This window comes from Somniosus microcephalus, chromosome 8 (genome assembly GCF_052327205.1).
Source record: "Somniosus microcephalus isolate GS21.2 chromosome 8, FLI_Smic_1.0, whole genome shotgun sequence".
In the NCBI taxonomy this organism is placed as follows: domain Eukaryota; kingdom Metazoa; phylum Chordata; class Chondrichthyes; order Squaliformes; family Somniosidae; genus Somniosus; species Somniosus microcephalus.
In genome coordinates, this window is record NC_140994.1 from 76,688,135 (window position 1) to 76,716,010 (window position 27,876).

The window sequence follows — 27,876 nt, forward strand, 5'->3', positions numbered from 1 at the left end:
ACAGATCTAACACTGAACTCCTTGATAGATATGACTGACTGTCAATGTGGATGTCACCAGGACTAGCCTGGAAGAACCCAGATGCATCAAAATTGAGGGTCATGGTGGCTTTGACGGCAACTCCCAGCGCTGTACAGGTGGTTGACTGTATCTTGCAATTGCCATTGAGGAGATACGCTACTCTGGCTCAGCTTCCCTGCTTAACCTCAGCCTCTCGGGGTACTGCTCCTCTGTCATTTCCTCAAAGCTGTGCCTGGGTGGGTAGACCCTATGTGTTGCATACTGGCCTTGCGTGTGACCTTACACCACAGTCAGCCCTGTCCTGCTCTTGCTGGTCCTCCTCAGCCAATTGCAATGCCAGTGGAGCTGTAAGTCTGATCATTACAGGGGGCACAATAGTGTAGGTTTCAGCTCGACTGTACAGCACTTCACTTGTCAATACAGACAAACAGACTGCAGCAACATCTGTTTCATATGATGTCTAGCAATGCACTGTGCCTGTGGTATGAACCTTAGAATACAGTGCATGTTTCATTGAACTGTTATGCCATTAATAATGAGTTTGACTAGCCTTAAGCACACCACCAGTGCTGCAGTGCCCACAAGCTATTTCCTCCGTATAGCAATTTAGCAGTGTGCTCTGAACTGGCAGAAACTGTGCACTACTCCACAATCCTGATAACTTTTTGCAACCCACAAACAGTGTGTGTCTTTAATTTCTAGGCTATATTAATTTAGTCATGTTTGAGTTACTAAAATCAGCATTTCCTATTTAGAAGTGAATGGAAATTTGGTAAACAACATAATACTACTTAATCGTCCTGGTTGCTATAACACTACAATGCAAGAGCACTGGAATTTCAATGGGAGCCTCAAACTTGAAGCTGTGTTTTAACTGACATTCACACTCAGACTTCCCAAGAGGCAACAGCTTAGTTATTCTGGGCTTGGTCATCTGGGAAAGGGAAACCAAGTAAAGGGATTTTGATGTCAAGTTGAACTGTGTTTTCTTATGGATTGACCACAGAGCAGAACAGATGTTGCCCTTGAGGATATGCCAGCAAATAAAACTTTGATGTGAGTGAAACAGGAGGAAATAAAATAACAAAAAGAGCCTCAAAACAATTCTGCCTGGCCAGCATTATACTACCATATCCACTGGTTCATTATAGTGCCTTCATTAAAACGGTCTTCACCAGTCATGTCAGCTTCATTATATTTCTTCTATCATGTAGAGTTCAAGCCACCTCTGTTCTTTACACCAGAGTGAGAGAAATTCCCACAAATTCAATGAGGAAATGAGCAGTGGCATTGATTTTGGTACTTTGCACAGCATAAGAAGCTGTTTGTGCCATCCGGACAATCACACCAACTAATTATCGGAATAGATTGTCATTCCACAACACTCTAAAAAAGGATAGCGGCAGGTTTGTGATCTAATTCTGAGAGCAGCATTAGAGTGCCAGCCTCTGATAGTCTAGAACGTAATGGGCTGGGAAGCGTAGCATCAGTAACTGGCTGAATATAAACAGCAGTAATACTGCAAAATGGGGTTACAAATCAGGACAGATGAATAAGATAGCACACCAATTTAAATACTTGCAGCAGCAGTCCTTATCTTCAAGCAGTGAGTCCTGTCGGAAGTAACGTTTGTTAATAACAGTGGTGGTATGTAATAGAACAATAACAGACTAAATAATGGTGCCAAGTATCAGTATTGTTGCTGACATACAACTATATACTAAAAGGCAACTATTCTAATTAAGGACTATATCTGAAATCTTAAACTATCATTCTATTTCCGATGCTGACTGAACTATTGACACACTTGCCGCATTTTCTGTGCTTAGTTAGTATGAAACGCAATATATCACACTTTATTAACAGCGAGGTAGCAAACAAATTGTAAATACTGGTGTAAACTTGAGTAAATATTACAGTGGTTGCAAAGCTTAATTGCATTTGAATTATAGATTTCCAAACACAAGTTGAAAACTTAGGGGGAAAAATTCGGTTGCTTTGCGCCTCCCGCAAGCGCCCTAAGAGGGCGCTAACGGGACGCAAAGCAACTAACGCCTGGGCGCGGCGCTATTAACGCCTCCCACGAAATTCAGTGGGAGGTTAGCGTCAGTGGTAACCGGTAGCGGCCCGCGGCGCTGTGCCGCCGGCGATGACATCATCGCCATGCGCAGCGTCCCGCTCGCAATCTTCGAGAGCGCCCCCTGACTTGCCACTGGACGCTATGTCCGACAGGATCGGGGAGGGGGGGGGCCTACCTGTGGCCGGGAGGCGCTACTTAAAGGCGAGGTGCAGGGCGGCCATTTTTGTTGCTGGCCGCCTGCTAGCACCTGCCTCCACTCCCGTCTCCAGCCTCCTTACCTGCCCCCCCACCCCCGGTGAGTGCCGGCTGCGCTCCATGAGCCCAGCACTTCTCTTGAGTGCCGGGCTCTTTTGCCGGCACTCCCGATCCCCGGGGGCCCAGCCTTAAGAAGGGGAGGAAGGCCTGCAATACTGCGTTGCGACATACCGCAGCGCCGCAATATTCCCTCGCAGCGCCCCAAGAGGGAGGCGGGGCGCTTCCAGTAGTGCCCCACTTCCCTCTTGGGGCGCTACCACTCAATTTCCATTGCGGGGGCGCAAATTTTTCCAGGGCGCTAAAAGTACCATTGATTCACAAATTAACCTAAAACGTAAAACGAAACTTATTCTTCAGTTTTAGAGAAGTCATTTATAAATACAATTCTCTGTCCACCATGCTAAACTATTATTGCATGACAAGAAGGTAGAAAATTATAGGCCAGTTATGTTGCACAGTTAACTGTCCCCACATTAAACTTGGGGGTAAAACATACTTTAAATCTGGACCCAGCAGAATACTTGTGATTTCTAATGCAAATTTAAGTCTTTTAATCAATTTTGTCTGTATTTTTACCTTCCAAAGACAAAACCCATCACAACCTTTCAGTAAATAAGCAGCTACCAATGAACATTTCCTTTGCTTAGAGATCAGGGGCTAGATTTTCAGTCGCTTGCGCCAGCAGTTAGCGCCTTAAGAGAAGTGTTTTTCGGGCGCTATGCGTGTAGCGCCCGGGCGCAGCGCAGTTTGCGCCCCGCCCCAAATTAAGTTGCCCGTTAGCGCCGGCGCAAAGTTTAGCGCCCGCCCGGATGCGCGCGCAGAAAATGACGTCACATCCTCGTGCAACGCCCTTTGTGCGCCCCGATTCCAAACTTCAGTCGGACCGCCCCATTGTGCGGCTGGCGGCCGGAGCGTTTGGAAAAAGGAACGCAACACAACCAGCGCGGGCCCCGGGGGGCGCAAATTAAAGGGGACGTACTCTCCAGTATAAAGGCCAGCCTTTTTTCAGAAAACACTCTTGTGCAACGCATTTCTGGAGACACAACAAGGAGGATAGCTAACTGGTTTCAAGCAGCAAGAGCCAGGTATTTTTGGACTCAGGCCAGAGCGCTGCAAGTGGCCTTTTGGAAATTAGAGTGTTTGCCAGGATTTGATGGGGGTTGCATGGGGTGCCAACGCGGAGCTGCAGCTCCATGTCCGTAGGGCTCGCAGACGCATTGTGAGAGGGGCAGCCCTGGCTAGAGGCAGAGGGGGCTACAGGCGTCGGCCATGTAGGCCTTACCCAGTCAGGCTATACCGCCAGCAGCGCTCCTACCTAAACATGAGTGCCGCGCGATGTGTTAAAAGGCTCCGATTCCGAAAGGAGGTGATTGCAGAGATCTGCCACCTGCTTCGCCGAGATCTGCGGCCAAAGCTCAGGTGCAGGACGTCTCTGTCGGTGGAAGTGAAGGTGACGGTGGCATTGAACTTCTATGCCACCGGCTCCTTCCAATACGCTGCTGGGGACATAGCAAACATCTCCCAGTACGGCGCGCATCGCTGCATCCGCCAGGTGACCGAAGCACTGTTCAGAAGGAGAAGCCAATTCATCTCCTTCCCCATGGCCCTGGAGAGCCAGCATCAGCGCGCATTGGGATTTTCCAGACTCGGGGAATTCCCCTTGGTGCAGGGCGCCATTGACTGTACGCATGTGGCTTTGCGGGCCCCTCTGGAGCATGGCAAGCAGTATCGCAACAGGAAGGGCTACCATTCTCTGAATGTGCAGCGCATCATGGCAGTCAATGCCAGCTTCCCAGGCAGCAGCCACGATGCCTTTATCCTGCGGCAGAGTACTGTGCATGACATGTTCCAGGCACAGCCTCCCCCAAGAGGATGGCTACTCGGGGACAAAGGCTATCCTTTGTGCACCTGGCTCATGACCCCGCTCCGCGCGCCCAGGACCGCTGCTGAAGAGGCCTACAACGAGAGCCATCAAACCACCCGCAACATCATCGAGCTAACTATTGGGGTCCTCAAGCAGCGGTTCCGCTGCCTTGATCGCTCCGGAGGAGCTCTCCAGTATTCGCCGGACCGGGTCTCCCAATTTGTGGTGGTTTGCAGCATGCTACACAACCTGGCTATCCGCAGGACTCAGGCACTGCCACCTGATGTTGGACCAGCACCTCAGGAGGAGGAGCATGAGGAGGAGGAGGAGGAGGAGCAGGAGTACGTTCCCAGGAGGGAGCGACCAGGGCCAAGGGCCGCACGACGCCACCTTATTACACGGTACTTCTAAGCCCCCTGTCAGGGAATGGCCAGGGGCCATGAGGGAAGATGAATGCAGCCGCTCTGCAAGCCCTCAGCCGGCGAAGCCAACAAACACTAAGAAGAACAACCATGGAGACTGCATGAATAAAGATAATTTTTTATTACACAAAAATGAAAAGCCCTTCCCACATGAATCCCCAAAAACAATAAACGGGCCCCACAAAAAGCCCAACAAACGACTCACTCACACAAACTGGGGAGGAGTCACTCCACCTTTCTTCAAACCGGGCCTCAACGTCGGCCTAACGCAAAAAATAAGCCCTCCAACAACACAACCATGGGCAAAATAAAGATGGCCACCGCCATATAAAAGGAAAGCTGCCCACACCCTCTACTGAGTGGCCCGCGAGGGCGAGACCTTGCCCAGCCTTTTGCCTCCCCTGCCCGGCCTGCTGCTCCTTCGCAAGCTCTGCCCAGTGGCTGCTGCGAGGCTGGGGGAAGGCGCCTGAGGCTCAGATGCCCTTCCGCCAGATGCCGCTGGGGGGCGGCCTACACGGCGTTTGGACCTCGAGGGGCCATCTGCTGAGTGGCGCACCTGAGCCTGGCCACCATCAGCTGCAGCCGCTTGCCCTTGACGCCCCAGTGGGGGAATGGCGGCGACGGATGGTGCAATGTGGGCCAGCTGGCGTCTGGGATGCGCTGGCTGGTGCTGTGGCGCGGTGGCACTCGGCCGGGCCCGCACTGCAGGATCCGCAACAATCAGCCGAGGGGCGGCTTGCTGGGATGGTCCAGCGCGGCGGCTGCCCTGGCGATGCCTGCCTGAGACAGCGCGTGTGACAGCAGTGAGTGCCCCTGTGGTCCTGCTGTGCGCGCGCATCACAGCCGCCAGGGTCTTGACGGCATCAGTCAGCATGCGGCCACTCGCGGCAGTTGCTGCCCCGAACTCGCACACACTGGTCGCCAGCGACTCGATGGCCTCAGGCATGCGCCCCACCACGCTCATGAGCTCCGTGTGGCGCCGGTCCGAATCCTCGGCCATCTTATCCAGCTTCCGCACCTCCTCCGAGGTGAAGGTGTCCGGACTGGAGTCGCGACTCTCCCGCTGGGGAGGAGGGGGCCGAATTAGGGGACCCTTGCCGCGTTGGTGGCGGCGAGTGTGCCGAACAGCAGCACTCCCCTCTGATCCTTCCCCCCTTTGGGGGGAAGGCCGCGGGCCACGCGCACGGCTCCTGGGTGGCTGGACGCCACTGGTCCCAGAAGCTGCATTGCCCTGCGACAGTTCCTCCAGGCACTCGTCCAGTGAGGAGGTGTCAAGCATTTCCTCCTCTCCTGCGGGACGTGACTGTTCCCCCGAAGGTCCGGCTTGCTCCTCCTCCTCCTCCTGGTTGGAGGTGCTGTCACTGGCAGCTTCAGGGTCCTGGTCGTCACCAGCTGAAAGCAGGAATGCACAAGAGTAGCTTCAGAGTGAGGAGACGGCGTCAGCGAGGGAGTTAGGACTGGTGGCATTCAGCGCATTGGTGGGACAGTGGCAAAGGAGGTAGCTCGGATGGGCCAGTGCGACGCGAGAGGGCCAAAAGGCGAGGTCCTTACCATTGCCGGGCAGTGGAGGGTCGGATACTCCGCACGCTGTGGGGACAATCACACGGGCTCCCATGAGCACACACACGCGCTCCTCCAGCCGAGTGAGCTTCTGCAGCTTGGCGCGGCCACCCCTGGCACGCGCCTGGCGATTAAACGCTACTTTAGCCTGCAAGAGAAAGGACGGGCTGTAAGTGCGCAGTGAAGCCCTGATGTGTGCACTGCCTCCCATGGTGGAATAGCGTGGACAGAGTGAAGCCCTGATGTAGTGTGCACTGCCTCCCATGGTGGAATAGCGTGGACAGAGTGAAGCCCTGATGTAGTGTGCACTGCCTCCCATGGTGGAATAGCTTGGACAAAGTGTAGAGTGCCGAATGGCCATGTGATGCTCATGACTGTCCCAATGCTGCTGGCTGAGGGCTGGCCAATAGGACTTTCAGCTCCCTTTGCCCATCGTGTCAGGTGTACATGCAAGAATGAGGAGGAGACTGGAAAGGCTACTCACCTTCACAATCCTGGTCAGATCGTTGTATTTTTTACGACATTGTTTGTGGGTCCTGGGGGCATCGCCGGTGAACGTCACCCTCTGGGCGATCTGCTTCCAGGCTTTGGTGTAGTCGTGGTGGGTTGGATTCCTCCCACTCTCTGGGAACAAGATCTTGCGCCTCACCTCCAGAGCTGTGACCATTATGTCCAGATCACCCTCTGAGAAGCGCAGGGCACGCTGACGGGCCTTCTCTGGCGTTGCCATGACTCCCTGGGGCTGAGCAGCAGTGTTGAGGCCTCTTTGCAAGGCTGCAGTGTGCAGGGCGTGGCAGCAGACCAATTCGTCCCTTCCCCCTTTAAGAGCTGGTCGGCGCCACGGGGTCTGCTGTCAGTCCAAAAATGACCGCACCCGCGCTGCGCCCCGCCTGGGCGCTATCCCTCTGGACCGCCGGCTTAGTGCCTAAAGATAGGAGTGGAACGCCTCTTTTAGCGCTCCACCACTCTCTTAGGGCGAAGCCACTGAATTTCCGGCAACGGGGCGCTACTTTGGGGCGGGCGCTAACTTCGGGCGGGCGCTAAGGTTATCGCCCCAAAACTGTCTATACTGAAAATCTAGCCCCAGGGACTTTAAGATTGTTACATTTAGTCTCAAATCTAAATATGCGCTGTGGCTACATGTCTACAACACACCCACGTCAATCATGGAAAAAGCTTTCGGAGAGGACAAGAACTCCAGCAGGTGCCTCCAGAATCAGTTCCACCTCACACTACCACATATAATATAAAAGTTCTGCAGGAAATATGTCCAATTCCCATTGAATGAGGCCTGAGTAATGACATTGTTCAAGGTGCTTGCTCGAAGGCATTTACCTTTAAAATAAATTTCAGAAATATGCTTGACACGGTTCAGCACCTTTTGACCATTTTTCCACAGAAAGGATTTGAAAATAAAAGAGTTACTTTAAATGTTGCTTGTTAAAGCTTGTTGTATTCCTGCAAAGAAAAGAAAGGAAGTTCAGGTGGCCAGCGGCCACCAGCCAGCACCAAACAAAGGCTCACCGTCAAGCAGGTAACTTGCAGAGACGGGGTTTAGGGAAGGTCTCGCAGAAGGGAGGAGGAGGGAATCTGGGGCAGGGGAGGCCGCAACTTTCCTTGCTGTTCCTGGCTCCACAAAGAAAAGATTTTGACTTGCCTTGAAGGGCCTCTTTGTCCTCATGAGAGCTGCTTATCTGCCTTCAGCTGGTGGGAAGCCGCAGCAGCTTACCCTTCCAGGCCCGAGTTAAAATCCAATCAGGGTCCCATTGATGTTATGAGGTACCCAGCCAGCTAACTACAGGGAGCAGTTAAAATGATGGCCAGCAGGATTCCAGCGGGAACACGGAAGTCAGGCTGATCCTGCCGGGCAGAGTTGGTTAAAATTCCCCCCAACTGCTTTGTTGGGAACTACACAGACAACAGACATTAAAAAAAGCAAACAGAATATCATATGATGAGATCCCTAGAAGACTTAATGGAGACAAAAAAAAAGACATCAGAGACATACTTAATGCGAGAGAACTCCGAGACTCAAAGTCAAGCTTGAGAACCTGCGTCATAGAACCTTGAAAGAAATCCAACCGTGCTTGTTCATATCACCAGGCAAATTATGCAGTAGAGAACAGAAGGTGAATATATGTGAGAGGAAAACATCTGAATTACCTTCTTAGAGTAAACCAATATCCACTATATCCCTCTCAGCCACTCTCAGTAACTTGGTTAAATCTCGATGGAAAGAAGACTGAAAGAGCAGATGAAGGGAAATAAAGACACAGATAACTGGTTATTTCTTTAAAATCTGAATACACGTATCTCCACAGTGCCACCTTGAGGTGGTTCACTTCAATGTTCTCAATTGCTTCAAGTAGTAAAGGAAGCAAATCCAAATAATCAAACAGACCCACAATTAACAAAGTGAGGATTTCATTAAATTTCTCTTGCAGCGTGAAGCAAAAAGTTGTTGCAGTATCCAATGGTCTGACACAAATTCGATTCACTCATGAATGGAAACAAGCCATCAAAACAATGGCCAATTTGTTCGTCCTGTGAAGAAAGCATCAGAATTTGAATGCTTTTCACACTGAAGTTTTTTTTAAGGAAATCATCACATTATGAAAGAAACTGTTGTCGTTAGGCAGACAAGGATTATTGATTTGTACTTTAAACTGTTTGGAAGTCTGATGATGTAGCGACCTCCCATGTTTGTTGTCTATTAATTACACTCAAGATAAAAGATCATGTTTATGGGAAAAGAAGGGATGCATAACAGAATTTTGCTTTAATCACTGTCTCCCTTTGATATTTGTGTATTTAAGCAGTTATATTTCACATTCTCTTTCATTTTCTACCAACTGAGCCACGGCTGACACTCTCCCTGAAGTACCTGATACAACAGCCTTGGAAACAAATAATACATCGGTCGGTAAATGCTGCCTCTAGAACTTAGCAGACCTGGTGCGATGTGAGGAAGATGACTGACATCAGGAAAGTCACTAAGGTAAAGTTAAAGTACAGTTCAGAATGCCAAATACTTGTCTCAAGTCATAATGCAGGACTCCTTTCTGTTTGTGTAGGCCAATACATTATGCAATAGGGGCTTTGATGGTCATCAATCACTTCCTGTACTTTAAGAAAAACCAGAAGTCCAGTGGAATTGAGCAGCCCTGTTACGCCACTGTTGCTGATCAGTGGAAAAGGAAAGGTGGGTGTTGGCCCTCCTGAATAAAGCATCAGAAACTTTGAGGCATCTACAGATTCCATATTGGCTGATAGTGTCCCGTGTGCTAGTTTGGAAAGACTGGCGACACAAAAATTGAAAGTCTTTGGTCACCTTGATGGCCACTGGGAACGCTTTGCCTATGTATAAGGTTGTCTGTAGATATTTCTGAAATAAATGAGACAGCATTACAACTGTTAAGCCTTAGGGGGAGAAATTTGGTTGTTAGCGTCACCGATTAACGCCTAAAGAGGCCGAGAAGTGGGGCATTAGCCAATTTCCGGGCGGGCGCAAAGCGCCTAGCGCCTCGCCCCATATTGAGCATGCATTTAGCGCCGGTGCTAAATCTTAGCGCCCACTCATGGGCGCAGGCTGATTATGATGTCATTTGAGTGTGCAACGCCTTTTAGGCGCCCCGGACCGGAAATTCAGTGGGGCCCCCCTCCGTAGCGCCTGGCGCTAATAGTGCCAGCTTACCTGGACCTTACCAAGTCGCTCTCGGGCTGGAGGAGCGTTATTTAAAGGGGACTGGTGTGGTTTAAAAGCAGCAGCCATTTTTGGAGCACAACTTCCTCGAGAGCTACAAAGAGTTGCTGAGCTGCACACTGAGAGCCCTTTGACCACTGAGCCAGCGCAGGCAGACGATCTTCAGCCTTCTGACCATCACCTTGCTGTTGGTGAGCCTTGACAATGGGGAACCTTCCTGTGGGCACTTATTATGGGGGCTGCATTGGAGGGGAACATCCTGCTGCTGAATCATCTGGAAAGGGCACTGAGATGCTGGGAGAGGGGGGCGGGCATGGCCAGACAGAGGAGGACCAACAGACGTCGCCACAGCAGACCTTACGCTGGCAGGGTTTTCCGACAGCAGTTTTCCTACATGAACATGCCGGAGGAGCAGTGTGTCAGAAGGCTGCGATTTAGAAAGGAGATGGTGACTGAGCTGTGCCAGCTGCTTCAGCCAGATCTGCAGCCTCAGATAAGGTGCAGGATATCACTGTCGGTGGCTGAGAAGATGCCTGCTGGCCTGAACTTCTACGCGAGCGGCTCTTCTCAGGCTGCGCATCAGAGGCTGATCAGAAGTAGCTTCTAGGCCCCTCTCGGAATGCTTGTTGCCATTCCAAGAACAGGAATGGAACCGGTCTGATACCCCCAAGCCTGTGAAGAGCAAGATGCATGCAAATAGAAGGCATGGCCATTGTAAATGAAGAAAGTGTTTCATTACACAAAATGTGGTTCCTTCAAACATGAGAAAGCTATGGCAACAGAAAGCAAAACTAATACACTGACACATAACTGCCTCTCACACCCGGGAGACTGTCCAAAACTTAATCACATTCTGACCATCTTCCTTGGCCTTGATTCCACTGCGCCAACCAAAGCATCCAATGCCCCATCAGTGAGGCGTTCTGCCCTCTGCCTCACCCTTTCCATATCTTGCTAGGCTGGTGCGCCACAGGTAGGCTCCCACCGCTTTGAAGGCCTATAAGGCAGTGAGTGTGTCTGGTGATGCCAATTGACCTGCCCCTTTAAGAGCTGGCCGGCGCCAGTGTGTCTCAGGGAAAGTGATTATTGACAGCACCCTCGCTGCGCCCCGCCGCCGCGAAATTGGGTTGCGCCGCCGGGTTAGCGCCTTAAAAGTAGCGTGCAGTGCCTGATTTAGCGCCGCAATCACCTTTAGGGGCACTGCAACCCAATATCGCGCTAGGTGGCGCTAAATTTTGCGCATCGCCAGGACTAGCGCCCCAAACGCGGCTATACCGAATTTCTAGGCCTAATTAGTGTCAAAAGGTAATGCTCCTCGGTCATTAACATCTGAGCCCCTATATACAGGGGCAAAGTAATGGGCCTGGACAGTAAGTACATTTTTGGTGCCACCGGACAGCTCTGGTAGGCACTTTCTGATCCTGCTTATAAGAACATAAGAACATAAGAAATAGGAGCAGGAGTAGGCCAATCGGACCCTCGAGCCTGCTCCACCATTCAATAAGATCATGGCTGATCTGATCCTAACCTCAAATCTTCTATCACTCTCCATCCCACCCGAACCCATGTGATCTCCCGGGAGAGGCGAAAAACCAGATAAAAAACCCAATGGCCAATCTGGGAGAAAAAATCTGGGAAATTCCTCTCCGACCCATCTAGGCGATCGAAACTCTTCCAGGAGATCACTCTGTCCCTATATTTTCTAAAGTACTTACCTTCTGTAAAGGCGATCTCCACCCCAGCCAGGAACAGGAATAAAACCATCTCCTGAAATCTAACACAGAATTAGAACACAAGAAGTAGGAGCAGAACCAGGCTACACGGCCCCTGGGCCCGCTCCACTACCCACAGGGCCATGACCATTCCGAACCTAGACTCATGTCCAATTTCCTGCCCGCTCCCCGTAACCCTTAATTCCCATTACTTCTAGGAAACTATCTATTTCTGTTTTAAATTTATTTAATGATGTAGCTTCCACAGCTTTCTGGGGCAGCAAATTCCACAAACCTACCACCCTCTGAGTGAAGAAGTTTCTCCTCATCTCAGTTTTGAAAGAGCAGCCCCTTATTTTAAGATTATGCCCCTTAGTTCTAGTTTCACCCATCATTGGGAACATCCTCACCGCATCCACCTGATCAAGCCCCTTCACAATTTTATATGTTTCAATAAGATCGCCTCTCATTCTTCTGAACTCCAATGAGTAGAGTCCCAATCTACTCAACCTCTCCTCATATGACCACCCCCTCATCCCCGGGATTAACCGAGTGAACCTCATTTGTACTGACTCGAGAGCAAGTATGTCTTTTCTTAAGTATGGACACCAAAACTGAATGCAGTATTCCAGGTGCGGTCTCACCAATACCTTGTATAACTGCAGCAATACCTCCCTGTTTTTATATTCTATCCCCCTAGCAATAAAAGCCAACATTCCATTGGCCTTCTTGATCACTTGCTGCACCTGCATACTAACTTTTTGAGTTTCATGCACCAGGACCCCCAGATCCCTTTGTACTACAGTACTTTCCAGTTTCTTGCCATTAAGATAATAACTTGCTCTATGATTTTTCCTGCCAAAGTGCATAACCTCACACTTTCCAGTATTGTATTCCATCTGCCAAATCTCTGCCCACTTACTTAGCCTGTCTATGTCACTTTGCAGGTTTTTTATGTCTTCCTCACTCACTACTTTCCCTCCCATCTTTGTATCATCTGCAAACTTTGATATGTTACACTCTTTCTCCTCTGCTCAGGCAAATGCCAGGGAGCACTGAAATCAATTCCCATTGTAGTGAATGCTCTGTCAACAGAAACTCAGCGAAACAGCAGCTCCTTTCAAAATCCTGACAATGGAGAACATGGCTAACACCTAATTCATACAAGCAGTAGATATGTATTGCACATGCGATGATGAAAACTAATTTGGTGCACTATCCCATTAATTAGTAATGATACTGGCAGGAACTACCACAATGAGGCTAATGCATGGCCTAACCTCACAATACCCTTAGTACCTCTACAGCTACATTGGGCAGCAATCAAGCATACATTTCCCCTCTAGGTAAATGTTTAAACTGAAAGTGATTTGTAGACTTCAATCTCTACTGCATATGTTTCCTAATATTTCATAATACAGTACTATGATCAAGGACTTCCTGATGGCAATGTTAAGGGAAATTGCTAGATTCTATAATTAAGGATAGGGTGGCTGAACACCTAGAAAATTTTCAGTTGATCAGAGGGAGCCGGCATGGATTTGTGAAAGGTAGGTCATGCCTGAAAAACCTAAATGAATTTTTGAAGAGGTGACTAAAGTAGTGGACAGGGATGTCTGTGGATGTTATTTATATGGACTTCCAGAAGGCATTTGATAAAGTCCCACATAAAAGACTGTTATCTAAGGTAGAAGCCCACGGAGTTGAGGTCAAATTATTGACCTGGTTAGGAAATTGGCTGAGCGTCAGGAGACAGAGAGTAGGGATAATGGGTAGGTACTCAAAGAGGCAGGATGTGACTAGTGGTGTCCCACAGGGATCTGTGTTGGGGCCTCAACTATTCACCGTATTTATTAATGACTTAGATGATGGCATAGAAAGCCATATATCCAAATTTGCCGATGACACAAAGATAGGTGGCATTGTAGGCAGTGTAGATGAAAGCATAAAATTACAAAAGGATATTGATAGATTAGTGAGTGGGCAAAACTGTGGCAAATGGATTTCAATATAAGCAAATGCAAGGTCATCCACTTTGGACCTAAAAGGATAGAACAGGGTACTTTCTAAATGGTGAAAAGCTAAAAACAGCAGCTGTCCAAAGAGACTTGGGGGTTCAGGTACATAAATCATTAAAATGTCATGAACAAGTACAGAAAAGAATCAAAAAGGCTAATGGAATGCTGGCCTTTATATCAAGAGGACTAGAATACAAGGGGGTAGAAGTTATGCTGCAGCCATACACAACCCTGGTTGGACCACACCTGGAGTACTGTGAGCAGTTCTGGTCACCACACCTTAGGAAGGATATATTGGCCTTGGAGGGAGTGCAGTGTAGGTTTACCAGAATGATACCCAGACTCCAGGTGTTAAATTACGAGGAGAGATTACACAAATTAGGGTTGTATTCCCTAGAATTTAGAAGGTTAAGGGGTGATCTGATTGAAGTTTTCAGGATATTAAGGGGAATAGATAGGGTAGAGAGAGAAAAACTATTTCCGCTGGTTGGGGATTCTAGGACTAGGGGGCATATTCTAAAAATGAGAGCCAGACCTTTCAGGAGTGAAATTAGGAAACACTTCTACACACAAATGGTGGTAGAAGTTTGGAACACTCTCCTGCAAATGGCAATTGATGCTAGATCAATTGTTCATTTTAAATCGGAGATTGATAGCTTTTTGTTAACCAGAGGTATTAAGGGATATGGACCAAAGGTGGGTATATGGAGTTAGGTCACAGATCAGCCATGATCTCATCGAATGGTGGAACAGTCTCGAGGGGCTGAATGGCCTATTCCTGTTCCTATGTTCCCAAGGCAGAATGATGGATTAGGACAGAAAAAGAGGAAGAAAGAAAAGGAGTGAAGGTTGAAGATGAAAAAAAGCAAATGTATTGGGCAGAATTTTTAAAAGAAAGGCGAGGTTTGAATAAGTGGGTAGATGAAAGTGCAAATTACAAAAAAGGAACTAATTGAACAAGTTTTGCCATATTAAAACAAGACCACAGCAACGTATTCTATCAACTGGTTGCACATCTAATTGACCTGAAAGCTATTACTTACAGGATCAATTGGTGAGAAAGGCAAATATCACAGTAGTCAGCTGTTGCAGCAAAGGTTGTAATAGGGCAAGCTGTCTTGATCCAATTGGATTTTGTACTATGAAGTAAAGTTATAATAGAATCATTTAACTTTCATCAGGGACTCCAAAATAGGCACTAACTTTTGTCTTTCTACTATATTTCTAGATGTCGTTAAACATCAGAATGAAAACATTTTATCAGTCATAAATGTTTGAAAAATAACAACCAGTTGACAGCTCTTACACTTGCAGTCCTGTCATTTTTCTAAATTTAATTGCTGAGGGCTTGAAATCATACCTTGATCATTTGGAAAATGTGTCAAATAGCAGAAAGGACATCACTGAATGTTATCAGGAACTCACAAACCTATTATTCAGGAAAGTACTTAACAGTCTGATAGCCTTCAGGCCCCAGAGCTATTGCCTTATACATTCACAATATAACTAAAATTGCTAAGCACAGCAATTCAAGTGTCAGTTTAGGGCACTGCTCAAGCTGGAATCTTAGTTCTTTCTGCAACAGCTTTTAAGAATATTGCAACACATGCAAGTGGTATCTCTGGCATACATATCGCCTGTGCTTTAGTTGGAGGAGACATTATTCATACCCCAGGTATGAAGTTTTGAAGCACACACAGTAAACGATTAAAATAAACTACAGATCAAAAGGTTACTTTCAACTTCCATCCTAAAACTTGACCTCTGACAGCCCTGCAACTTACATAGGTGCTTAAGAGGAGAAGAAGAAGGTATGAGCAGTGCAACAATATCCCTGATATTGTATTGGGGAGACCATGTTGGTTGATATATTCAAAGCTTTCAGAATCTTTGCCTGGACATCAATTTTTTTCTGTTTGCTCTGGAACTTTTTTTGAAGACTTCTCCTGCCGTTTATAGTGAGTACTGGAGAAAGTTCTTTTTGGATTGGAGAATAAGATTTCCCAATGGAACCCTTCTCTTGTTTTATGAAGAGGAGGAGGATGAGGAAATGGAAGAGGCTAGACTGGAGGAACTTACAGAAAGAGGCATCACATATGTCACGTTTATTTTCTCCGTGGAACCTGAGAAACAAGGAGACAGAGCAATATAATCCTACAGAGTGGCAGGGTTCCCAAAGATGCAAGAAACAATTGATGCAACTCAAGGGGCACTGAAAGTCCAATATAACAATCCCTCAATTTCATGAACAAAAAAGGGTTTTATTCGTGCAAGTCATGTGCAATAGCACTCATCTTATGCTGCACATTAACATCCACTACCGTGGAGGTTGTCATGTTGCTTTCATCATGCACCAATCCATCATACCAGCCCTGATTACTCAAAACCATTTATCATGGATGGTTGACTGGGGATCAGTGTTATCCCCTGAAGTCATGACTTATGACTCCAGTATGTCTTGCAGACAGGGGATTACATGAAATGTGATTGAGCAGACAAAAGGCATGCTGAAATCTCATTTAAGATGTCTGGATAAATCAGGTGGAGCCTTGCAGTACATACCAACAACAGTCTCCAGAATCATTGCAGTTTGCTGTATCCTCCATAATATCGCTATGCGGAAAGGGTTGAGACTTCCTGACACTGAAGGAAATGATGATGATGAAGAAAACGGAGAAGGTTCTCCATCTCCACCTCAAGAGGAGGGTGCACAGGATGGAAAGGATGTGGAGCAAGAAGAGTGATCAGCCTACAGCTAGAGCAAGGAATAAATGTTGAGAAACCAAATAAGATATTTCTCCCCCTGCCGGTGCATCCACCACCCCAATTGTCTCTCCAGGACTTTCACTCCAAAGACGTCTATACCTTGCCTGTATAATACAGAAGACACACTCTCACTAAGCCCATTAAGTTGCAAAGGAATGAACTCTGTCGTCTACGTGGTCAAAATGTTTTAACAAGATTCACCAAAAGATTCCAATAATTTCATATACCCTAACTGCAACTATTTCTTACCACCATGCTTTTGTCCAACTATTTTACTTGCTCCAACTCTTAATCTACTACCTCTATGAAGTGCTTCCTGAATGACACAAGGTTGAGAGGTGGAGGACTGGGAATATTCCTCTGGAGCCTTCGAGAACTGTGGTAACTCTTGTCTCAGTGAAGCTGCTGCCGCTGAGGAACTTGCTTCGGGTTGCCATTGCCTTGCATTGTCAAAGGGGGCTGGGCCCAGGTCTGAAGCTATTTCAGGGGCTAATGTTGGACGAGGCCTTAAAGAAATTTGCACAATGTCACAATCATGAGAGACAGCTCCTTGCAGCCCACCAATGTAGGGCACAGGCTCGGTTACAGACCAAATAGTCCCGATCAAGACTTGAAAGTCCTGTGCAAGTGTTGTTTTCAGGCTGACCCGCAAAGCATCTACTGAAGCACTAGTAGATACCACCAATATCATTAGAACCACCTCCTAAAACCATGTTGCCATAGAAATCTCCTGACTTCTCACTTCCTCCTGACTGTACTGTATGCCATGAGAAACTTCCGACAATATTTTGCAGATTTGTATAGTGGACTCCTCCCACTTTTCAGCACCTCAACTCTATGCACAAAAAATGTCTCCACTGCCCGTACACGAGATCTACGTTCCTGAGTTATTGTTCGTTTGAAGACTGAGCCCTTGCAACTTGGGTCCCTAGGCTCCATAGTGGAGTTAAATTGGAGGTGGTAGACTTACTGTTCTGCTCCATTGCCATTTAACTCGGGACTTCTGCTGGGTGACCCAGCACCCAACTGAATCATGCAGGAGTCTCATTAATCTGTGCAAATCAAAGTTCAATGATCTACATAGCACAACCATGGATGCTCTGCTCAGTGAAACTTGGTGGTCAAGAGGAAGGGGCCCCAAAAAGGTATTTTTTGGATTATTTTTATTCTGGCCAGGAGCAGCAGGAGTGTTCCTCTGGGCTTCACAGGCTGCTGCTGCCCTGGGCTACCCCCATCTCCACCTCCCCCATCTTTCTGCCCAATATTGCGCCAGCCTAGAGCCGGCAAGCTGTAGCGGGATGCCCATTCGGAACGAGCAGCTCGCAGGTGGCACGCCAATGAGGCCTGGCCCTCAAAATGAGTTGGGCATCCCGTAGGGGGTATCTGGTGGCCAGCCTGTTAGCCACTCAATAGTTAAAATCCCTCCCGTCTTGCCGAGTGATGGCATTTCCTTTCAATGGAAGAAGCATAAAGTAGAAGATAACATTTTTACAAAGCAATTTGCAAGAAAGAAAACTCAGAGGCAGTTATGACAAGAAAGACAGATGAGTCCTGAGAACTGTCCTTTCTGCTTGCCAAACAAGATAAAGTGGATCTAATATCAACACTGTCAACATTATGGGCTAAAATTTCCTGTGTGCGATCTGTACCAAAATTGTAAATAGATATGCTATTTTGCTATGTATACGGCACAGAGTAAACCTTGCCCCATGTGGCATAAAGTAGTTAGCAAAGTAGTCATTTTTAAGTGAAAGAAACTTAAAAGACTGACAGGTTTTAGAAGTGTTTGAAGACAGCTTGTTCAGAACCAAGATTCAAGTTCTAAGCCATGATACCCTAAGGAACAAAAGACTTTACTTTTCCAGCGGTTTTCATGCAAAATGTTCCCCAACAGCCCTTCCCATCAAAGTCAGATGATAGGCAGCAGTAGCAGTAACACAGAAAAGGAGTAACACAGACTTTTAACAAATTTGGAAAAAGCTAGCAACATTTGCAAGTATAATAAATGCACTGGTATAAGCAGGTTGAAACTGTAGTTCTGCCACAAGTGAGCTAACACCTATACGAATTCCAGGTGGCTTTGGATGCCTTTGATGTGAAAGATGCCAATAATGTAGCATCATCTGCTGCAGGTTGTAATCTGGTAAATAAGTCAAGCTTCTCAAGAATCATACCATCAACAACAACAACTTGCATTTATATATAGTGCCTTTAACATAGTAAAACATCCCGAGGCGCTTCACAGGAACGTTATCAAACAAAAGTTGACACCGAGTATCATAAGGAGTTATTAGGGCAGAGGTAGGTTTTAAGGAGCGTCTTAAAGGAGGAAAGAGAAGTAGAGAGGCGGAGAGCTTTAGGGAGGGAATTCCAGAGATTAGGGCCCAGGCAGCTGAAGGCACCGGTGCCAATGGTGGAGCAATTAAAATCAGGGATGCTCAAGAGGCCAGAATTGGCGGAGCGCAGAGATCACGGGGGGTTGTCGGGCTGGAGGGGATTACTGTGCTAGGGAGGGGCAAAGCCATGGAGGGATTTGAAAGCAAGAACGAGACTTTTAAAATCGAGGTGTTGCTTAACCAGGAGCCAATGTAGGTCAGCGGACACAGGGGAGATGGGTGAGCGAGACTTTGTGCGCGTTAGGACACGGGCAGCAGGGTTTTGGATGACCTCAAGTTTACGGAGGGTAGAACTAGGGAGGCCGGCCAGGTGTGTGTTGGAATAGTCAAATCTAGAGGTAACAAAGGCATGGATGGGGGTTTCAGCAGCAGCTAAGCTGAGGCAGGGGCGGAGGCGGGCGATGTTACAGAGGTGAAAAAAGAATCATACTACCAATTGGAATCATGGCACTTGCTACGTCAAATCTGATTGTCCATCTAAGCCAGAAGATCCTTTCTGCACAACCACTTGACAGATCAGTTGATGCTGTAAGCTAGAAGATTCAAGAATCATATCATCCTTAGCCAGGATGGGATCATAGGAATGATCATTCTTTCCTCCAACTTAGTTAGTTTTTCCCTTAAATACTGAACCTCAGATATGTGGAAATCCCTAAGACCTGTATAGAATTATACATTTTTTGCAGTAAAATGCAGCAAATCCTTCTCCATGGTTTTATGCACTCAAGCATCTGATATAAGGAACCACTTTCAGGAAAATCACTGGCTGTGAGGCCAACTGCCATGTCCTCCAGTTCTGGGGGGACGTAGTGCCCAGAAATGGAGCTGGAAGTATAAATAGAGCTATTGTGACAGGAATATACTTAGGGGGAAAAATTCGATTGGTTAGCGCCTCCAATTAGCGCCTCCGGGGAGCACTAACGGGGCGCTAAGATTAGCGCCGCTCGCAAAATTGACCAGTCGTTTTGCGGCGGCACTAAACACTACCGCCACAATCTCCTGTGCCCGCAGATCATGACATCAGTCAAGCGTGCAATGCCCCGGTAGAGCCCTGGACCAGATATTGAGTCGCGCCCCCTGCCTTAGCGCATGCTGCTAGGAATGACAGGTAGAGGGGAACGTTTTCAAGTCGGCAAGGAGCTGGGGAAACGCTATTTAAAGGCGGGCACTTCCTGCCTTGTCGGCAAAATTTTTGGTTTTAATGCTGTCCTAAGGCATTTTGGCCCTCAGCACCACTTTTGAGGTTCCTAAGCGCTGAGCTCTTTCCCTGGGCCTATCCATTAGTGCTTCCAACACAATTGCTTTTGAGGTCTCTCCAGGCTGAGATTCAAGGCTGCAATGAGCAGGGTGTGACTGGCCAGCAAGATGGCCCCTCCCCTTTAAGAACTGGATGGCGCCAGTCTGCCTGGCTTCCATGGTAACCGGCATCGCCTGAGCGTTGGTAGCGTTCTGAGGTAGCGCCTCGCTCCCTGACGTTTGCGCCTTAAGAGAGGTGTGTAGCGCCTGATTTAACGCTCAAATCACCTCCAGGGGCGATAGAGGCGAATTTTGCAGTCGGAGGCGATAATTAGCGCCGGGCGCTAAACTTTGCGCCTGTCCAATATTAGCGCCCCAAAATGGGCGAGACCGAATTTATCCCCCTTATAGTTTAGATAGCTCTTGATGTAAAGGGAATCTATGCTGGCCATATATAAACACCAATACACCAAGGCCTAGAAATTCAGTTAAGGCCCGCCAGCAGGCTAACGCCCAAAAGTTAGCGCTGCGCGCGGAGCCACTTGTGCCCGCCGGAAATTCAGTTTCAGCGCCCCAACTCGAAGGCGGCCGCTAATCAAGGGTTTCGGCGCCCCCGCTTGGGGCGCTGAAACTGAATATCGGCGCGCTAGGTGCCGCAGCGCCACCCGCTGCGGAGCGGCAGGCTGCGGTACTGCAGGCCTCCTCCTTCTCTTAAGGGGGAGGTGCCTGCAACAGCGAGATCGCCGCTGGATTGTGCCGGCAAATGAGCCCGGCACCACGGGGAAGTGCCGGGCTCGCGGAAAGCAGCCGGCAATGCCGGGGGGGGGGAGGTGGAGGAGGCCGGGGAAGGAGGTGCGGGCAGGCGGCCGCCGAAAAAGCGTCCGGCCACACCTCCACCTTAAAGCGCCCCAGTAGCGCAGCAGTACGGCCCCGTTTTTCAAGCGCTGTTTGCGGCCGCTGCAGAAGAGGCGGCCGCAACTAAATATGGGGTTTGGGCCGGAAGTGGGGCGGAACCGGGGCACTGCGCACACCGATGACGTCATCGGTGTCGGCGCAGCGCTACCGGCTACCGCCGCCATTACCGCAGCGCTGAATATCAGCGCACCCTCTTACACTGGCGCAGAAACCCTATTTGGGCGGTAACTGGGTGCAAAGCTCACTGAATTTCTAGGCCCAAGAGTGTAAAGTGGTTAAGTTTATAATATTGGATAATGTGTGTCCAGCTCTCAGTTGATCCTAACTCGGAACCAGAGACAACCACACCAGACCATAGCATCTTGTAAAGCAAAACTTAGTCTCAACAAATTTATTAATCAAAGGCCATTTACTTGGTTAACATAAATATCGCAATAATATTTAATTAGCACTCAATCACCTATTTCAACCCAGGACAATACCTTCGGTCGGTAACCCTTCTGCCAGCCGTGTTAGGAGACGCTCAGGGTTAGGTTGCAAGTTCCCTTCGGTGATTTGCCTGCTTGCAGCATTGGGGGAACTACCTGTCTGGGCAGGATGTGAGTTCTGTAAAGTTTACAGTCACGTAACACAACCGGGATAACATCTTCTTTTCGGTGTTCCAGCTGCCACCATGATCCAGTGGCTAGAATGATCCAGTTGCTAGCGTGATCCAGTTGCTAGCGTGATCCAGTTGCTAGCGTGATCCAGCTGCTAGCATGATCCAGCTGCTAGCATGATCCAGCTGCTAGTACGATCCAGTTGCTAGCATGATCCAGCTGCTAGCATGACCCAGCTGCTAGCATGATCCAGATGCTAGCATGACCCAGCTGCTAGCATGATCCAGCTGCTAGCAGTGTTAGCTGGTGAGCATGCGATTCCCCCAAACCACTGTCCAGAATCACCCTTTTTATAAGTCTCTTTTCCTTTGATTTCAGTTATTTTCAGACAGCTGCAGGCTGAACTGCCCTTTCATGTTCTATTTATTGATAGTCAATGCCTGTCTAAGTTAACAGATCATTGTTAAGGTGGCTACGTTCCAATTTTCACACTACTCAACAGTGGGATTTAGTTCAACTCAGGCATGCAGAAGACTCCTTCCCTGTTATCTGCTTCAAGGTTTCATTAATTAAATTTGCAGTGTTTCAGTGTTAATTGGTTCTTTTCCTCCAAGGTTGTTTGTGAGAAGAACTTTCCAGTTACGGCAATCAATGATCCTTGTCTGATAGCTCAAAGGTATTATTCATATGTTGTTAAGTCATCATGTTTTGAATAATAATCACAGAGCTCAAGTATTTATTCTCAGTCTGTCACTGGCTTTAAATAATATGATTAAGCAAATATGAAAAGCAACTACTTTAGATGATATAAAATATAAAGAAAGAACTTGCATTTATATAGCGCCTTTCATGACCTCAAGATGACCCAAAGCACTTTGGAGACAATTAAGTACTTTCGTCAAATCTCTGCAGTGGGACTTGACACCACAACCATCTGACTCAAAATATATATGACATATTATTTTTAAAATAAAAAATGCAATTATACATTACTACGGAGTTCCCTATGAATACAGTTTCTTCCTTCATGTGCTCAGATATTTTTTTGGGGGGGATTTTAACCTGAGAAAAGGGTGGGTTTGGAGCATGGGGGTAGTTAAATTGTTAAAAATGGGATTCCTGACCTGCCCCGCCTACTTCCGGTTTTAACGGGGGGTGGGGGTGGGTGACTAACCCGCTCCCAGGGGGCGGAACATTAATTTAATATTATAATGAGGCTGGAAGCCTCTTTTTTAACCTCCATTTTGTTTTTAACTGCATATGGACAGGTTTTACACAATTCGTGAAACCCAGCAGTTAAAGCGAGGCAAGGACTGCTGGATCTTGGAGGTAAGTGGCTTTATACCTACCTCCTGGATCCAGGGTCCCTACCTAACCCACCCACCCACCGAGATCAGAGATCCCCCCACCAGGCCTCCGATCTTCCCAGGCCTCCCCCCACCACCCCCCAAATCCCCCTGTCCCCCGACCCAGGCCTCTGATCACCTCCCCAGGCCTCCCCGCACCGTCCCGACCCAGGCCTCCGATCACCTCCCCAGGCCTCCCCCCACCCCAGGCCTCCGATCACCTCCCCAGGCCTCCCCCCACCGCCCCGACCCGGGCCTCCGATCACCTCCCCAGGCCTCCCCCCACCGCCCCGACCCAGGCCTCCGATCACCTCCCCAGGCCTCCCCCGCAATGATGATGCTGAAGCCGGCCACAATCCTCCGGTGGCCAGCTCAGATCTTCTCTCTCCCCCACCTCCACCATCTCTGCCCGACACCTGATGCTTCCCCGGCCCGATCCGCGATCCTCTCTCTCCCCCACCCCTCCCCCCCCCGCCCAGCCCGATCCATTGCCCAGTCCCGATATCCTCTTCCCCGCCCCGATCCATTGCCTGGCCCGGCCCTCATGCAAACCCTCCATCCCTGTTCCGTGCGACCGCAGGCCTACCCACCCGCAGCCAGCTAGCCTCTCAATCTGGCTGGCTGCGGGATGGGAAACTGAGGCCTCACATGCAAATCAGGCCCTGCTGTTAAAGTCGGCAGGGGCTTGCGGGAAATCCAGCCTTCCGGGTTTCCCGACCGCATCGGAGTCCTCTCACCCCCAACCCGCATTCCTTCAGAAAATTCCGACCTTGGACTTTTTCCACAGGGATCTTGGGACTTTGCAATGGATGGAAGTCTTCCTATACTTCGGCTGCACTCAGTGCACAACAGGCAAGACTAAGCAAACCTCCTGCCCCCTGTTGCTTTAGGAACCCCACACAGCATATTAATCTAGAAGCTATCATGCGAGGCTGTAAATTATGCAACTTGTGAAAATTTGAGTTGCAGATACACCATTAAGTCAATATTAAAATATTTATTGGTACTGTGGGGGTCAGGGATCAACTCCCAACTGTGATGAAATTTGGAGCTATGCACTGAGTCAGCAATCTGCCACAAGCCTGAGGCAGCTTCTGAAATGGAAGTGCCTCCCCTCTTACCTACATCCTTTTCAGATAAGATGATAAAGTCCATCTGATAATTAGAGACTTTGGGGGGGAATTTTTCCAGCTCTGGGGAGGCAGGTATGGAGGTTGTGGTAAACCACTGTTTGTATTCCACTGTGTACATGCCTGGACATGCCTCGGCTGACTCCTCCCACAAGTCCTAGTATAAAGGTGACTGCTCCCCCAGCCCTTTGTATTTCTGGACCGGTCGACCACTCGAGGCAGACCTTCATTCTCTTGTTAATAAAAGCCTTTAGTTACTCTCTTAACTCTCAGTCTTTTATGAGTAATTGATAGCGCATCAATTTTATTAACAAAATTTTTATAATGGAGAAGATCCTCACACCAGCATGCCTGGACTTAGATCATCGGGAGGCGGACTCATCCACCAAGTTTACTCACTGGCTTAAGTGTTTCGAAAAATTCCTGACCGCCTCCGCAGCAATCAAATCGGACAAGGACAAACTGGATGTCCTGACCTCCAAAGTGAACCACCGAGTGTACTCGGTCATCCAAGACGCGACCTCGTACGCGGACGCTATCAAGCTCCTCAAGGACCAGTACACGCGCCCAGTGAACGAAGTGTACGCCAGGCACCTTCTGGGGAGTCGTAAACAACAACCTGGGGAATCGACCGTGGAATACCTTCAGGCACTGTCTGTGCTTGGCCGGGCCTGTGGTTGTAAGGATGTAAAGGCCGCCGTGTACACAGAGGAACTTATCCGGGACGCTTTTGTAGCGGGCCACAGATCCAATTACACCCGACAGCGACTGTTGGAGCAGAGTGACCTCGACCTCAACAAGGCCTCTGAACTCGCACTATCATTGGATGCAGCCTACCGGGGCATGGATGCCTACTCCTCTGCACCGTGGACGCCGCGGGGAATGACAGCCTGGGACACGGTAGGACCGCCTCATAGCGCCGTGCCACCCCAGCCACACCCCAGCAACGGCCCAACTACCGCAGCAGTGTCCCAAGGCCAGACAGCAGTGCCCCAAGGCCAGAAATGCTACTTCTGTGGCCAGGCAAAACACCCCAGAGCGCGCTGCCCGGCGAAAAACGCGATCTGCTCGGGCTGCGGGAAGAAGGGACACTACGCTAACGTCTGCAGGGCCAAAGCCACCCCGAACCCCAGCAGCGCCGCGTGTGGGCCATGCGGGCCGCCATCTTGGGCCTCCCCGGCCATGTGTGAACCACCGGTACAGCAGCCATTTTGGACGCCTCCAGCCACATGGGGATCATGGACGCCGCCATCTTGGACGACAGCCGGAACGCAGCAGGCCCCCAACACCGCCTCATCTGATACCCGCAGCGACACACCGACCCCTACGCTGGCATCCGTTACACTGGACCAAGCGAGACCGCACCAGCTGGCCAGTTCCACAATGGACATTAAGGTAAATGGCCACGATACAATCTGCCTTTTTGACTCTGGGAGCACGGAGAGCTTCATCCACCCCGACACGGTGCAGCGTTGCTCTCTCCCAGTCCTGCCTGCGCACCAGTGGATTTCTATGGCCTCCGAGTCCCAGTCGGCGGATATCGGCGGCTACTGCGTAGTGACACTCGTAGTAGACGGGACCGTGTACGATCATTTTAAACTTCTGGTCCTGCCCGACCTCTGCGCTGCCGTCCTGCTGGGGTTAGATTTTCAGTGCCACCTTAAAAGTGTTACGATGGCGTACGGTGGACCCCTACCCCCACTCACAGTCCGCAGCCAGCAGCTCCCAAATTGCCCGCCGCGCACCAGGTGCAACCTCTCCACACTCAGAGTCACCCCCCCCCCCACTGTTTGCTAACCTCACCCCCGACTGTAAGCCCATTGCCACAAAGAGCAGGCGATACAGTGCCGGGGACAGGGTTTTCATTAAAACCGAAGTGGAGCGGCTCCTGAAGGAAGGGATTATTGAGGGCAGCACCAGCCCCTGGCAAGCCCAGGTTGTGGTCGTTAAGACCGGCGAGAAGCAGTGCCTGGTCATCGACTACAGCCAGACAATAAATCGCTACACCCTGCTGGACGCCTACCCACTCCCCCGCATAGCTGATATGGTCAACCAGATCACGCAGTACCGCGTCTTCTCGACCATTGACCTGAAATCAGCGTACCACCAGCTCCCTATCCGCCCTGAGGACCGCCAGTATACTGCCTTTGAGGCAAACGGCCGCCTCTACCACTTCCTTAGGGTTCCCTTTGGCGTCACCAACGGGGTCTCCGTCTTCCAAAGGGAGATGGACCGGATGGTAGATCAAAATGCGTTGCAGGCCACTTTCCCATATCTGGACAATGTGACCATCTGCGGCCGTGACTTGCAGGACCATGACGCAAACCTCGAAAAATTCCTCCGCACCGCCCAACTCCTGAACCTGACATATAACAAGGAGAAGTGCATATTCCGCACAAACCGCCTCGCCATCCTTGGCTGTGTTGTGGAACACGGAGTCATCGGCCCCGACCCCGACCGGATGCGTCCCCTTATGGAACTCCCACTGCCCCACTGCCTCAAGGCCCTGAAGAGGTGCCTAGGGTTTTTCTCCTATTATGCCCAGTGGGTCCCCTACTATGCGGACAAGGCCCATCCGCTGATCGTCCACCTCTTTTCCCTTGACGGCAGAGGCCCGCTTAGCCTTCCACCGTATCAAGGAAGACATTGCCAAAGCCACCATGCACGCAGTGGACGAATCCATCCCCTTCCAGGTGGAAAGCGACGCGTCCGACTTTGCCCTGGCCGCTACCCTCAATCAGGCGGGGAGACCCGTGGCCTTCTTTTCACGAACCCTCCAAGGCCCGGAGACCAGACACTCCGCTGTTGAGAAGGAGGCCCAGGCGATTGTGGAGGCTGTGCGTCATTGGAGGCACTACCTGGCCGGAAAACGATTTACCCTGCTCACTGACCAACGTTCAGTTGCTTTCATGTTTAACAACAAGCAGAGGGGCAAAATCAAAAATGACAAAATCTTGAGGTGGAGAATCGAACTTTCCACCTACAATTACGAGATCTTGTACCGGCCCGGGAAGCTGAATGAACCCCCGGATGCGCTATCGCGTGGCACCTGCACCAGCACGCAGATCGATAGACTGCGGGCCCTCCACAATGACCTCTGCCACCCGGGGGTCACCAGGTTCTTCCACTTTATCAAGGCCCGCAACCTGCCTTACTCTATTGAGGAGGTCAGGACCATGACCAGGAACTGCCAAGTCTGCGCTGAGTGCAAACCGCACTTTTATAGACCAGACAGGGCCCACCTGATAAAAGCCACTCGCCCCTTTGAGCGCCTGAGCGTTGATTTTAAAGGGCCTCTCCCCTCCTCCGACCGCAATGTGTACTTCCTCAATATTATTGATGAGTACTCCCGTTTCCCGTTCGCCATCCCCTGCCCGGACATGACCAGTGCCACGGTCATTAAATGTCTGAACGACCTCTTCACCCTGTTCGGTTTCCCCAGCTATATCCATAGCGACCGGGGCTCCTCGTTTATGAGCGACGAACTCCGTCAGTACCTGCTAACTAGGGGTATTGCCACAAGCAGGACCACCAGTTACAACCCCCGGGGGAACGGACAGGTGGAAAGAGAAAATGCGACAGTTTGGAAGGCCGCCCTGCTAGCCTTAAAGTCTAGGGGCCTTCCAACCTCCCGCTGGCAGGATGTGCTCCCCGATGCGCTCCACTCTATTCGGTCACTGCTCTGCACTGCCACTAACGCCACCCCTCATGAGAAAATGTTTGTCTTCCCAAGGAAGTCCACATCGGGGACATCGCTACCGCCATGGCTGACGTCCCCAGGGCCGGTCCTACTGAGAAGGCACGTGAGGACCCATAAAACGGACCCCCTGGTCGAGAGGGTCAACCTCCTCCA